General features: G+C 49.5%; 1 long non-coding RNA gene across 1 annotated transcript in view; it reads left to right on the top strand.

Annotated features, from left to right (window-relative positions):
• LOC106028498 (uncharacterized) overlaps positions 1-12,068 on the top strand; it is a 30,770-nt gene extending 18,702 nt beyond the window's left edge. Inside the window, exons 2-3 of the long non-coding RNA XR_001202115.2 lie at positions 9,327-9,444; positions 11,711-12,068. This is a non-coding gene — a long non-coding RNA (uncharacterized LOC106028498). The remainder of the gene's footprint in view (positions 1-9,326; positions 9,445-11,710) is intronic.
• The last annotated feature ends 2,080 nt before the right edge of the window (positions 12,069-14,148 follow it).

Raw genomic sequence — 14,148 nt, 5'->3', positions numbered from 1 at the left:
TCACCTGGCTCACCTGACCAGCCCCGCCCACCAGAGGGAAATTCCAGTCCTAAATCCTGCTGGGCCCTCTCCCTGCCCCTCACACCAGCTCTGAAGAGCTCTGTGGGTTGGGGGGCCCTGGGACTTGGGGATACCTCTGCCAGTGGGACTACTTTGCGGGTCCCTTCTTAAACAGACGGGGCACTGGGGCAGGGCTGATGTGGAGTGGGTGTGGGAACAGTGTGTGCATGGGTATGTGTGTGCATGTGCACATGTAAAGGCCCAGGCTGTGCCAGTGATTGCAAAGAAGACTCTCAGGTCCCCAAGGCTCACTTGGGGCCAATGTAAACTACCCTCTGCCCCACTGTGAGTGTGTGTGTGTGTGTGGTGTCATATGTGTGTGTGTGTGTGTGTGTGTGTGAGTGTGCACAAGATCTCAGATGACAGCTGGGGGGGGAGGGGCTGCCCTTGAGGAGCCCGCATCTTTCGGACCATAGCTCAAAGCCCTTTGTATCCAGACCTCAAGCGCCTTCCAGGGCTGCCTGATGCTGAGGGGGGCTCTGTTCCGGGTCCTTAAATGCCTAACAGGCCCAAGCAGGTGACTGAGGGCCAGGGAGGTGGCTGGGACTGGGGGGTGGGGTGGGTCCAGCTCAGCCTCCCTGTGGCTGTGCAATTTTGGAATTTAAGACTCTGACCCTCCCCTTCACTCCCAGGCCTCACTGTTTACTTTCTGGCTGCAGCAATGGGCTGCACCCGCCCAAGGACGCTGCGCAGGCCGGCGTGGTGGGCCAGACGGAACATGCCTTTGTACCGGATGTGGTCCACAAAGTGCCAGTGCGTGCTGCACCTCTGTGCAGCAGCTCCCACTGCAGCTTTGGTTAGCCTCAGTTTCCCCATACAGAACTTATGTGACTTAATGCTGTTCCTAGCATTTTGGGGATCAGGAGCCCTGGGTTGATTGTTGGCCCACATCTTGCTCCTTTTAGGGTCCCCTTAAAAGTCACCTGCAGTGAGAGGGCAGGGGGGACACTGGCTGCAAGGCCCCTAGCCCATGGGGGATCTTAGTGAGGCTCTGGCTGGGCCTGGCTAGTGAGTCCTGCAGGGCCATGGCAGGAGGACAGCCATTGGCTTGTCCTGTACCCCAGCTGGCTGTGCTGAGGAGCAGGCTTGGAAGCCCCTCCCCCACCCAGGCTGAGATGAAAGCTTGCTTGCCTAACCCCTAAGTCCCAGCCCTGGTCCTCATTAGACCCTAATCCTCCATCCCCCACTGCAGCTGCAGGGGCCTCTGCTCCCAGGTCTCCATGTCCCAAACCTGTTGCTTGCAAGCATCTGTTGCAGTGTCCAGCAGGCATCTGTGGGCCATAAGGACTACTGGGTTGGTGTTCTGGGAAGTGTGGGATTGTGGAGAGAAGACAGGAAAAGAGAGAGAAGTGGAGGAGGGGGTGCAATGCTCTTAGGAGTGGGAGAGTCCCTGGCAAGAGCCACTTCTCCCTTCCTCTTGCCCCTCACCACCCCGGAGATCCCCTGCTGAGAGATGCCCGAAGGCAGAGCCTCAGTGTCCCCTGCTGTGTAGTGGCGTTGGTCACTTCCCTGCCTCAGCACCTGAGGCTAGCACGGGGCAGTCAAGGCCAGTACCCAGCAGGGGCTGGAGGAGGCTGAGGTCACAGTTTTCTGCATGCATTTGTGATTATCTCCTGGTGCCTATGACCTGGTGCTGCAGCTTCTCGGTTTCCATCGGCTCGGGGTTCCTGGAGAAGTGTGGAGCAATCATTCCTTCCCTTTCACCGCTATTCTGCCCCGCCCTACTTAGCACAGCTTCTCTGGGCCTTTCTTTCTGCGCTGCACGGTTGGAGAGGGTCCACTTTCTGTCCCTGCCCTGTCCTCTTATCCCCCAGGCCTCTTGGGCTGGAGCTATTAGTTGGGGGTTGTTGGGAGCCCTGAGGAGGAAGGACAGCCCTACTCTCCTGTAACTTCCAGCATGATGGGCTGAGGCCCAGGCTCTGGGCCCTCAAACACACTTAGAGTCTGAGATCCACACCTGGTATGTACCACTGTTGGCTGAAACAGGCAGTGGTTTGTCTCACAGACCCTGCACATAAACCACCACATTTCATCCGGTGTGTGACATGCAACTCAGCTACGTGCTGCCAGGAAGAGAGTGCACTGCTAATTAAACTGTGACCCAATGCCTTCTGGTTATTGATTGCAAGGCATGTTCTAATTTCAGAGATGTTAAAATGTGAAAAATATGTGTCAGAGAACCAAAATAAAGTTGAAACCATCTCCGTCAACATTTCTCTTAGATAAATGTTTTTTTCTGCATTGAATGGTGTTTACTTAGAAGAGTTTGGTTACTGAGAAGAGTTCTTGAGTTCATGACATTAGACACAGTGAGCTCAAAGCCCAGGGCCTGGCACCTTGCAGATGTCATGATGATCGCTTTTATTGCCATCATAGGCGCAAGAATTTTGTATGTACGTGGGAGGCCTTTGTGTCCCCCATGGTTCTAAGGCGAAGGTCTTCGAGAGCCTAGTGGCTACAGGAGGAAGATAAGGAAAGTCCCTGAGGCAGGTTGGAGGAAGCATCCTGAGGATGAAATCTATGGTGTTGGAGGGATTGCAGGGGAACTGACCCAAAGGCTATGTTTGTCAGTCTCCTGGGAAAGCCCTTGACCCATCCATCCATCCATCCATCCATCCATCCATCCATCCATCCAGTGTGTCATCACAGTCACTAAGTCCCCTCCTCCAATAGCCATCTCCAGCCCTGACCTCGTCCCTGATCTTTGGGAGCATCTGGGCTCAGACATTGGAATTGGGACATCAAAGAAGGACTGGGCAGGATCCTCCGCCAAAGGCTTCTTTCCAGGTGTAGGACTGTTCCTTCTCTTTCCCCTGGTAGGGACCTTTGCCTGTCTCTGCTTGTCCCATGATGGGTAAAACCTCTGTCTTCTCGTGCCTTACAAAGTGGTCTCCAACCCCTGTTCTAGAACACAGTTTCTGATTGGCATTCTCTAGGCTGGGGGCAGGTTCAATCACAGTTCTGCCCTCTACTTGGACCCTTGCTGGCCTCTGTGTCCCCAGTTGTGAGAGGACATTTCACATGGCCCAAGGATGCTGCCACACTGACCTTTGCCATGAATATTTCATCTGCTTGACCTACCAGTGGGGAACCAGACACCATGACGGATACCAGGGGTGGCTTTGTCCTCCGACCCCTCTCAGCCCTCCATGTCCTCCCCTGCCACTCTGTACTCTTCTTGCCCCCACCCCAGCCTGCTTCAGTGGGTTGTGTGGCAAGCCCCCCCAACTCTGGCCTCCCTGTGGTTGTTTATGTTCAATGTGAGGGGCCACAGCCTCTCCAGCACTCGGGACTGAGCTGTCCTGTCCCCAGCTTTCCAAGAACAGGCTCCATGGAGCACATACAGTTGTGAAATACCGCAGAGCTCTCCAAGAGGTGAGGCCTTCTGCAGCAGTGTGGGGGCTCTGCAGGCTGCCAAATGCCAGGTCAGGAACCTGCGTGCTGGGAGCCAGTCTCTCTCCTGAGCCCCCTTCTGCATGCAGCTTCCAGGAATCTGGAGGTGGGGCGCCAGGGCCCACAGAATCTGTGTTCCTGGGGCCAGTACTGTTGCACAGGTCAGACACTAATATGAGGCAACACTGGGGAGTCCCTAGGCCAGGCCTCACACTAGCAAAGAGGGGTCTGCTACCCAGAAGCACAAGCCTGGGCCAATGCCATCCTGGACAGTGATGTCACAGCTGGCACAGTGGCCTGGCCCTCTGGTGTCCTGTCCAGGATTATCCTGGCTTAGCTGGACTTGGCAGTTAGTTCCTCAACCCTGGTCCTTCCCTTGTAGTTCACCCTCCCAGGTCTCCAAAAGTCCTCTGTCCCACCAGCCCTCCTGCAGGAAGCCTTCTTCTCCCATCTCGACCCCATCCTGCAAGCCTCTCCGGGCTTCTTCCCCCTCCCAGTTCGTGTGTAGCTTTGCCTTCCACCTTGGATCTGTCTACTTTGTAGTTGAGTGTGCACTAGTGAGAGACTGCAGCCTCCTTCCCCTTGCCCACCCTTCTTGGGGGGTGGTCTCCTCTGCCAGACCACGAGCTCCTTAAGGGCAGGCAAATTCTCCCTTCAGAAAGGGTTCCCGGGGCTGCAAGTCGAGGCCCTCCTCTGTGCGTGCGGCTGGCTATGTATGTGTATCCCTTCCCTGTTCTGTCCCTGTCGTGGCTGGGGGACATGAGCTGTGAATGAGTGAGGGAGATGAAGCCATGCGATGGCAGTGTGTCACAGGTCCTCCCTGGATCATTACTCAGGGCTGTATGGAAGGAGCAGGTCCCAGGATGGTGGTCAGCATGTAGGGAGTGGCCACTCTGAGACAGAGCTTGCAGCATTTGGACCAGCAGGGGAGAGGGAGGGAATGTGAGGAATATCCTGACTCAGCAGTTGCCCTCCGCCTGAGATGGCTAGGGGAGGATTGATTGCTGAGGACATGCAGATGGCGGTCACTCTAGCGCCCTGGGCTTGTTAGGGGAGGAAGGCCTGGGGACTGTAGGGATCAGAAGCACCAAGGTGTCCCCAAAGCTGCTGGGGAGGTGAGGAAGGGAGCTGGGTCAGGGGCCCTGGAGGGACGTCTTTGGATAGGGTCACGCCTTGTGTGCAAAGCAGTGCCATCTGGGAAGAGGGTCCCTCCTGAGGACGTTTGGGAGCAGTGTGACAGGGGTGGTGGGAACTGCTGGGGAGCAAGGGTGGCCCTGGGGTGGGAGAGGCCCTCTCCACTACCCATTAATTCGGAAGCTCTCATAACATCTCTTAATTATCTGACAGCCCCTCCGCAGGCCGGGCACACACACGCCTCCTGCCCAAGCTTCCTTTTGAGTATGGTTATTTTTAAAACAGTCTTGCTAAGTCAGGTACCCCCAATTAAACTCACACCCATAATCCTGGCTGCTGACATTTGTCCCTGTGCCTCCTGGGGGGTAGGTGCAGCTTACGTAAGGCTGACTCATGTACACGCAGCTGGGTCAGGCTCCCTGAGCACTGGGCTGCTGGGGGTGGGTGTATGTGTTAGACATTTGGCTCTGGAGGAACCCTCCTTGTCTGTAGGCAGGGACAGCCCATGACACTCTCCGGGCTGGACTCCAAGCTCCCCTTGTTGACACTGCTGCCAAGCGGAGACCTGCGTCATTTACCTGCTCTCATGTGAACCTATCTGACTCATGTGAAAATGAATTTAGCTGAACCTAGCCGGATGGAGGACCAACTGTGGGGACTGCATAGGATGGGGAGGGTGGGGACGTGCATTTATATAGAGATCTCCAACTATTTTGAGCTGGGAAACCCTATTTTAACACTGAAAAACTTTTTATTGAGCTCCAAAAGACAGTGGTGGCATGACAGACAGGTGTCTGTCATTTGAGAAAAATCTGTGAAAGCAACCAAATTTAGTGAAGTGAAAACTAGAAATGAAACCTCACAGAGGTTTGAGAGGATGATAGCGAACCTCTGCTAATCTGTGCCTCAAAAGTGGGAGCAACGGTGTTCACTACAGCACTGTAAAATAAGGGGAGAGAACTACAGTTCACTGGGGGAACTGCCCCTTATCTGGGTATGAGGTTTAGCAAGAGGCACTGCACTGCATAGACTCATGTGTGTGTGTGTGTGTGTGTGTGTGTGTGTACAGTGGGAAGGAGACATGTTACAACACGGTATTTTGAATATTTTGAATATTCAGTGACCCTAAGGAAGGGGTGATGGGAAGGAGCAGTGCATGTGTGCCATGGCGGAAGTCAATTCTGAGGGTGAGCTTTGGGCCAGCCCTCCAGCCTGGTGGGTAGGAGAGGGGTTGAGGAGGTGGGCAGGGGCCACATCACACAGACTCCTGTCAGGACTGCAGGGAGCAGAGCTTCCTTACCCTCAGAGGGCAGGACAGGGGGCAGTGGGAAGCTTTTCCACCAGCTAACTGAAATGCTTTGGGTTGTGGCTACCACCTCATCCCCTCTTCAGTTTCTCTGCATTTTGTTTAGTAGCTTGGTGGGTGTAGAGCAGCCGTGGGGAGTTCTTTAATCTGCAATCCCCGGGATCCTGTTTCCCAAACCTCAAATCTGGGCCTGAAGTCTGATGAGTCCCAGGAGAGCTGTGTAGATTTCGAGGCCGGATCTATAAAATCAGGACCATCCATAATCCCAGAGGCCTACGGTAGCAGGAGGAGGGGAGAAGCTGGTCCAGGGCCCACTCCCACTCCCCTGCTCCAGCTTCCTTCCTGGGGGGCTGGGAGCGGCCAGCCCACGGCGTCCCTGAGTCTCCTCTGAGCCCTCCTTGGGGTGCTCCTCCCCAAGCAACGTGCTGAGAAAGCACTTGCGAGCCACAGGGCAGGAGTGGGGCCAGGGGTCAGGGTGCCTTTTAATTTCTCGTAGTGATAACAGCTGTCGAACTCAAGCAATTAAGGAGGAAGACTCCCCCAGGATGCCAGAGGTCCAGCCCCCCAGCTGCACACAGCTTCCTCCCTTCTCCTTCTTCCACCCCTACCCCCACCTCAGGCTCCCCCTCTTTGAGCCCAGGAAGCTGTGAGCTGCAGTTCTCAGGGGAAAAAGACCTACAGTGGCCCCCTCCCCTTCCCCTTAGCAGAGAGGAAGGACTCACAGAGCAGCAGGGGCTGCTAGATGAGGAAGCTGCCTCCCCTTCGATGCCACCCGCTCGTGTACTTTGGAAATGAGGTCCATTCCTATCGAGGATAGAGCATAAACATGACTGAGGACCCTGCAACTTTCCTTGTGCCTCAAGGCTGGGTGGCTTTCTATTCAGCCTGACTTTTGTGGGGTGCGGAAAAGGGACACTGGTGGCCTTTCTTTGATTCTGTTAGCATCTCCAGGGTACTCAATATCTCTCCCGTTTCCTCTCCATCGTCTGGTAGGGTGTTCCTTCCAGCAGCCTCCTCTGGATCCTGCCACGGCCTGGACCCAGCTGTAGGGAGCACATGTGCTCAGGGTTCTACTTGAGTTAACATCAGTCCTGCCACATGGATGGAGTGTGGTTTGGGATGCAGGAGCCAAGCTCTACCCTCCTGTGCAAACATCACACTCTCCCCACTGGCAGTTGAAACACTGCCATGAATACTTGTGTCCCTCAAGGCTGTCTCCTTATTAAATGGCAAACACCCCTGGCAAGGACCCCCTCAGCCTGAACAAAAAAAATCTGACAGCTGACATTGATAAAGGAGGGTGGGAGGCTCACTGGCCAGGATTCCCAGGGGGTGGGGAGAAGTGGGGGGCAGAGGTTTACAGAGAAGAGTAGGTGCCCGTCACAGCTTCCTCCTGTTTCTGATTAAGACTCCAGAGCCCAGGACACTGACAGTGAGGCTGGTCTTCCATGACTCAACAGGAAAACAAAAGCCACTATATTTGCATGATCATGACCATTGCCATCTATAGTGTCATATGGGATGTGGGGTGCCAAGGATGCCACAAAGGTGCCCGACAAGGGCTACCCGGTGTGGGGCTCCCAGCTCTCCTGTGGAAGTTGTAGAGGAAGGTGTGTGCCAAGTGCTGTTTTTATGAGATTAGGGAGGTGGTGGTAACTGGAGAAAATCTTAGGCAGAGAGAGGGGCCGTGGGACTCTGTTAGGAGCCTTTGCCATTGTGTGGGTGGCAGCTGGAGGGGTCCAAGGCTGATCGCAGTGTGAATGTAGGAGCCAGGACCGCTGGGGAAGAATTTTGGAAAACTTTATTTCCTGGGTTCACTGTGGAGGACGGTAGGGCGGGGAGCTGAGTATCTGTGTTCAACTCAGGGACCTGGGAGGTAGTGCCTGCAGAGGGGAGGCTGAGGGTGCTATGCTTAGATGCACAGTGAAGTCCACGCTGACGTGTTGGGTTGGTGAAGCCATTCTCAAGAGTGCAGGATAGAAGGCAAACTGGGGACATCCGAATGCAGTTCTTTCTGAAGAACATATACGAGTATCAGCAGTCCTGGTCAGTAGGAGAGGCCCAGCAATTTCCTTGAGTACTTTGCCTCTGACCAAAACTTTCTACCTGTGTGTGGGATGTGTCCTGGATGTGCTCTAGGTAGCTAGCTTGGTTTAGTGTAGAAGACACAATAGATTGCTGGGTTTGGAGTCTTGGGGAGCTTGCTATCAAACTGGGGGGAACATTCAAGTGAACTCATTTTTAAAAGGTTACAGTTGCCAGGTGTGGTGGTACACACCTATAATCCTAGCACTCTAGAAGGCTTGGGTAGAAAGATGGCAAGTTTGGGCTGGGGATTTAGCTCAGCAGCATAAATGCTTGCCTGGCAAGCACAAGGCTGTAAGTTCAATCCCTGGTACCAAAAAAAAAAAAAAAAAAAAAAAAAAAGAAAGAAAGATGGCAAGTTCAAGCCCAGCCCAGATAATTTAGCACGGCCCTTTTCAAAAAACAGCTGGGGATGTAGTTCAGTGCAAAGGCCCTGAGTTCAATCCCCAGTACCACAAAAAAGGAAATAAAAGAGTTACACTTGTTTATGGCCTCCTATCATACTGAGTCATTTTTTTATTGCTGTATAACACATGACTATAAGCTCAGCACCTCCAAATAACACCTATTGATTAGCATGCTGTTCTGTAGGCTGGAAGTCTGGGTTTTCTGTTCAGTTTGTCACAAGGTTGAAAGCAAGGTGTCAGCTGGCCCTAGGTCTTGTCTGGAAGCTATTGGAGGAAAACTCACTGTGGAGCTCATCCTGCTTATAGGTAGAATTCAGTTCTTTGCAAGCATAGGGTCTATTCCTTGCAGGCTGTTAGCTGCTAAATGCTACCTGTGTCTATACCACATATCCCCCTCCTTGTGGAAGCCAGCAAGGACAATGTACCTCCGGTCCTGCTTCCCATCTCTGGCTTCTTCTTCAACCAGCAAACAAAACTACTTTAAAGGGTGTATTTGATTAGGTCAGGGCCAGTGGGACCATTTCTGATTTTTATTCAGTTGTGCCATGTAACACAAGCTAATCCTAGGATGGAAACTTGTTGTGGTCATAGTCCTGGGATTGCACAAGGGTGAGGGTATTCCTGGGGGGGGGGAAGGGGAGGACTCTTGGGGGAAGCATCTTAGAATTCTCCCTCCCATGCCTAGAACTGAAAGGGAAGTTGACAGCGGCTGTGAGATGTGTCCTGCTTGGCCCCATTTACATATTCCCCCCCCCCCCCCCCCCCGCCCAAGACAAGCATGTGCTGGCCCCAGACTTTGCCCCGCAGCTGCCTTAGCCTGGAATAGTCTTCTCCAAGGCATTTCCACCGCATCGCCCTCTGTTGTCCCCCACCTGAAATAGAAACAACCCTGCCCAACCTGCCCAGCCCTGTCCCTCCCCTTGCTTTATTTTTCTGCATAGGACTTATCACCACCAAATCGAGTTATCTGTCTTCTTGTTGGAACATAAGCTTAGCAAATGCCTGAACTTCGGCTCCTCCAGTGTTTGATCTTGGTATCCACGAAGTCCCTAGAGCACGGTAGGTAGCTCCCAGAATGCCTGGATGTGTTGTTTTTAATCCTGCTGAGAAATTGTATTTTACAGCAAAAATTAGATGAAAAATTACTGCTGTATTATTTTTGTTTTATAGCCTAGACATTTTAATGAATTAAAAATATTTGACTGAAGCAAGTTAAGCCGGGAGGGCAATGATAAAATTAGAGAAAAATGTGTGCAGTTAAAACACAGAAAATCATTGAAGAAAATCAATGAACCCAGAAGTGGCTTTTTCAAGAAAATCAATAAAAATTGACAATCTTCACCCAGATGATCAGGGGAAAAAGAAAGAAGAAACACATTACTATATCAAGAAAGGAAGAGGCATCTTGACCACAAATTGTTACAGATATTAAAAGACTATAAGAAAATATTATGAAAAATTTATTCCTATAAAGTCTATAACTTAGATGAAATAAATTAATTCTTAAAAGACACAAACTATAACCAGTTATTTCAAGGGAAGAGATCCTGAATAGGCCTATAGTGATTCTCAAGGAAAACTGAATTTGTAGTTAAAAACTTTCCCACAAAAGAAACCTCTAGCCCAGAAAACTTTACAGATGAGTACTACTAAACATTAAAGAAGAAATAAAACCAATTCTATGCAAAATTTCTAGAAAGTTGAAGGGAATACTTTCCAGTTCCTTAGACAAGGCGAGCATTACCCTGATAACCAAAATCAGACAAAGATATTATGAGAAGAAAAAACTGCAGATCAATACTCTTCATGAACCTAAACACAAACTTTCTAATAAAATTCATATATATATATATATATATATTATAGCTCTCTATCTGTTCCTCTCTCTGTACGTTCATATATTTGTGTACATATATATATATATGTATATATATATATGTATGTATATGGGTATATGGGTATACTAATATATTGTGATCAAGTGGAGCTCATCCTAGGAATGTAAAATTAGTGTAACAATTCAAAATCAATTATTGTAGTATAGCATTTTAACAAATTAAAAAGAAAATACATAATCTGGGTGTGGTGATTCATGCATTTAGTTCCAACTACTCAGGAGGCTGAAGTAGGAAGAATTCTTGATCCAAAAGACCATGATCAGCCTGGGCAATGAAACAAGATCTTGTCTCAAAATAAATAGCGAGATGTGTGGCACATGCCTGGAATCCCAGCACTTGGGAGGTTGAGGTGAGTTCATTGCAAGTTTGAAACCAGCCTGGGCTACAAAGTGAGTTCAAGGCCAGCTTGAACTGCATAATGAGTCCTGTCACAAAAAACAAAACAAAACAAAACAAAACAAAGAACACAACAACCAAGAAACCCAAAAACCAAAAAGACAAAATTAAAAAAAAAGAAGGAAGGGAGAAAGATAATACAATCTTCTCAACAGATGTAGGAAAAGCATTTGACAAAATAAAATCCAATATCCATTCTTGATTTTAAAAACCTTAGCAAACCAGAAATAGAAACAAACTTCTATAACCTAGTAAGCAGCCTCTACAAAAAAATCTGTAAGATGCAGTGTTTTCCTGCTAAGATCAAGAGTAAGACAAAGCTGTCGACCTAAGTTTTAAGTTTCTTACGTCTTTTAAATATTGTGTGAAATGTTTTTAACCAGTGCAATAAGGTAAGAAAAATAAATATAATCAGCGGGGACAGAAAGAACTAAAATTGTCAGTTTTTACTGTTGAGATAGTGATTAGGAAGTCTGATGGAATCTACAAAGAAGTTACTAGAAATGAATAAATAATCTAGAAGATTGCAAGACATATAACATTGATATACAAAAATCAATAGTATTTCGACATATGAGCAATGCACAATTAGAAATTGAAATTTTAAAATAATACTTAAAATATTACTCATTGCCCTGGGCGGTCAGGGATTCTTCAGATCTGGGAAATCTTAGATTATGCCATTTATTGTATAGTCATTCGTACTCTTCCTGCCTTTTGCTATTTTTCTTCTACTTTCTGGACTCACTTTGTCTTCTAAACTCTGAATTCTTTATTCCTGCTATTGCATTTGACTTTTCAAGGTCTCTGTCTTGTTCTCTGGCGTTTGAAAAATAGTATTCTATTTTTGCTTCATTTTTGCCGTGTTTTCCCTTATCGTGCTTGAGAAGGATAAGGCGCTGTTATTTTTACCCTAGCTTCTTGCTCTGTGGACTCTGCTGCCTCCAGGTCACTCTGGTTCTGCTCTGGTCTCTGAGTGGGGAACTTTCCTCAGGTGTCTCATAATCCTCCTCTGTTTGCTTATTTTTCAGTGTGGAGCTCTGCAGAGCCGGCTTCAAGGAGCATGCGTGTCCTGTAACCTGGGAGCTGGGTCACCAGGCTGACCTGGCAGAAACAGTTCATTCTGAGGCCTCCTTTTGGGTTTTTGCATTCTGGCTGGTGAGATTCTGCGGATTCACATCCCCAGATTCCTACCGGGAGGGCGAAGCCCAGTGTCTTGGGCTTCCAATGGCCAGAGGACCAGGACTCTGTCCTCAAGGGTGAACATTTTCAGTAGGGCCCACTGGCCAGCGACCTCTGTTTCCCTTCAGCAGCAGATCTTTAGTTGTTTCCTGGTTCTGTGAGGTAGAGGAGACCCTGATTGCTTTTATTAAATACTTTCTACCAAGACTCTGTTTGTTCCGTCCTCTTTTCCCTCTCCTGAAGAGGTGACCAGTGACACTGATTCTGGGCTATAGATTAGGTGGCTCCTGTTGCCCCGCTGCTGACTGTGTTCTTGTCACTCTTTTGCTTGTTTCTCTCTCTCTCTCTCTCTCTCTCTCTCTCTCTCTCTCTCTCTCTCTCTCCCTCCCTCCCTCCCTCCCTCTTTCTGTCTCTCTCTGTCTCTGTCTCTTTGTTTTTGAGACAAGATCTCACTATGTAATGCAGCCTGGCCTTGAACTCACAGCCTCAGCTTCCTGAATGCTGCGATTACAGGTAAGTGCCACTATGCCCAGCTTCATCTGCTTTCTAGTCTCTAAGCATCTGTTGCTAGAACTTCCGGTCCTGTTCTTCCTGTCCTTGTTATGACACCTTCAAAAAACAAAACCAAAGTGAAATATAAATCTGGAAAGACTTCAACTTTGCTTTAGAGGAGTTTCAGAAAGAAACAGAAGTAGATGCAGGTGTTCAGACAGACCCATTGCCTGGAAGTCCTCGACTCTATTATTAGGGTTAGCTTTTACTATTAGCCGTGAGACATCATCATATGAAAAACTAGCCCAGGCTTGCATCAGTCTGGTTGACTGTGACATTTCCAGTGCTCAGCACAGGGCCTGATAGGTAAGTAAGCATCAAAAGATATTCACCACTTTTACAGATCAGCAAATATACCTGAGCTGCTTTCAGAGCCTTCACATTAAGGAACTGTCCTCACTGGTGTGAGAGCTTCACCCTTTGGGACCAAATAGTACATGGAAATAACCACAGTTGATCAGTGCCAAGCTGGGTGACCCAGGAGAGAGCAAACTAAGTAGGTGCTAATAGCACTTTCTTTTCTTTTTTTGGTTTTAAACAAGGTGTGGCACCAAACTATGAGACTGATTTCCTTGTTTGGTGTACACTGAAGTCTGAGGTCAAGTCACAAACACAAGCGAAGTTCAAAATGGTTCGACAAGCTTGGTTCTCTTGGCTTCCGTCCACATGGCCTGCTTTGGGGATGGGGAAGACTTTGCAGGTGATTTGGGGCCAGCTGTCCCGTGGAGAGTCAGTTACCCTCTCTTCTCCCTAGGGGACAGCCTCTGCTGACTTCTCCGCTGCCATGGATTCCAAAGCTCCCATGTTCTCTGAGGCTAGTGTGACTCAAGGAACAGGATCTTAGGCTCAGAGACTGGGCTCAGGTTGGCAGGATTGGACAGCCCCCAGGTAGACCTGTCCTGTAGTTTAGGTATACCATGGCCCTCTGGAACCAGACTCTCATTATCTTTTGCCGGGTAAGGATACCAAGTCAGAGAGCTGCAGTGTACAGATTCCAAGACCTTTTAGTTCCAGAGCAGGAAAGGAAGGTGGCAAGGAGGGCAGAGGCTGGGAAGGGAGCTGTGTTGCCATGGTGACACTGCATGCTAACAAGGGTGAGCGTGGGGCATGTGTGCGAATCAGTACGTTGTGGTGTTCTGACTTACTCTGTGTCCAGCGCTCCCTCTGTATTGATACTTCCTGTCTGCTGCACTGTCAGTTACCGGGCATCATCATGGCTTGGGGGTCTGCCTTCTGATGCCCATTAGAAGGTCACCAGCAGCTGGAAACCGTGTCCCAGTGTCTCCATCTCATCCCAGACGCACTGTAGCCCCTTATATCATCCGGAGATTAGCACCAGGAAGTGGAGTGGGGGGTGGGACGGCCATGTGCACATAACTCTACAGCAATGTGTTGTTAGAACACTTCTATTCTATTCTTGGTTACTGTTGTTATTTTCTTGCTTTATCTTGTTTAGAAATTGATCTATATCACCAGTGTGCATGGCTAGGAAACAATACTGTATCTACAGAACTCCATAGGACAGGGGCCTCAGGTGTCCGGCCTCTTGGAATGTGGCCTCTGGGTATAAAGGTGGGCACTGGTAGTTCTGACCCCCTTCATTTTTGTTCCTGTAGGTATCAGAAATGCGCTAAACTGGTAACCAACAAAAGGACAGACAAGCAAAAGCTCTTTCTTTGGACAGTTTCAAAAAGGCAGGGTAGACGAAAACCTTCTGGGAACTGTGGTATCAAAG

The sequence above is a fragment of the Cavia porcellus genome, unplaced genomic scaffold (genome assembly GCF_034190915.1).
Source record: "Cavia porcellus strain 051 isolate PalLab524CR breed Dunkin Hartley unplaced genomic scaffold, mCavPor4.1 scaffold_28, whole genome shotgun sequence".
NCBI classification, from domain to species: domain Eukaryota; kingdom Metazoa; phylum Chordata; class Mammalia; order Rodentia; family Caviidae; genus Cavia; species Cavia porcellus.
This window is presented reverse-complemented; position numbering and strand designations above follow the sequence as displayed.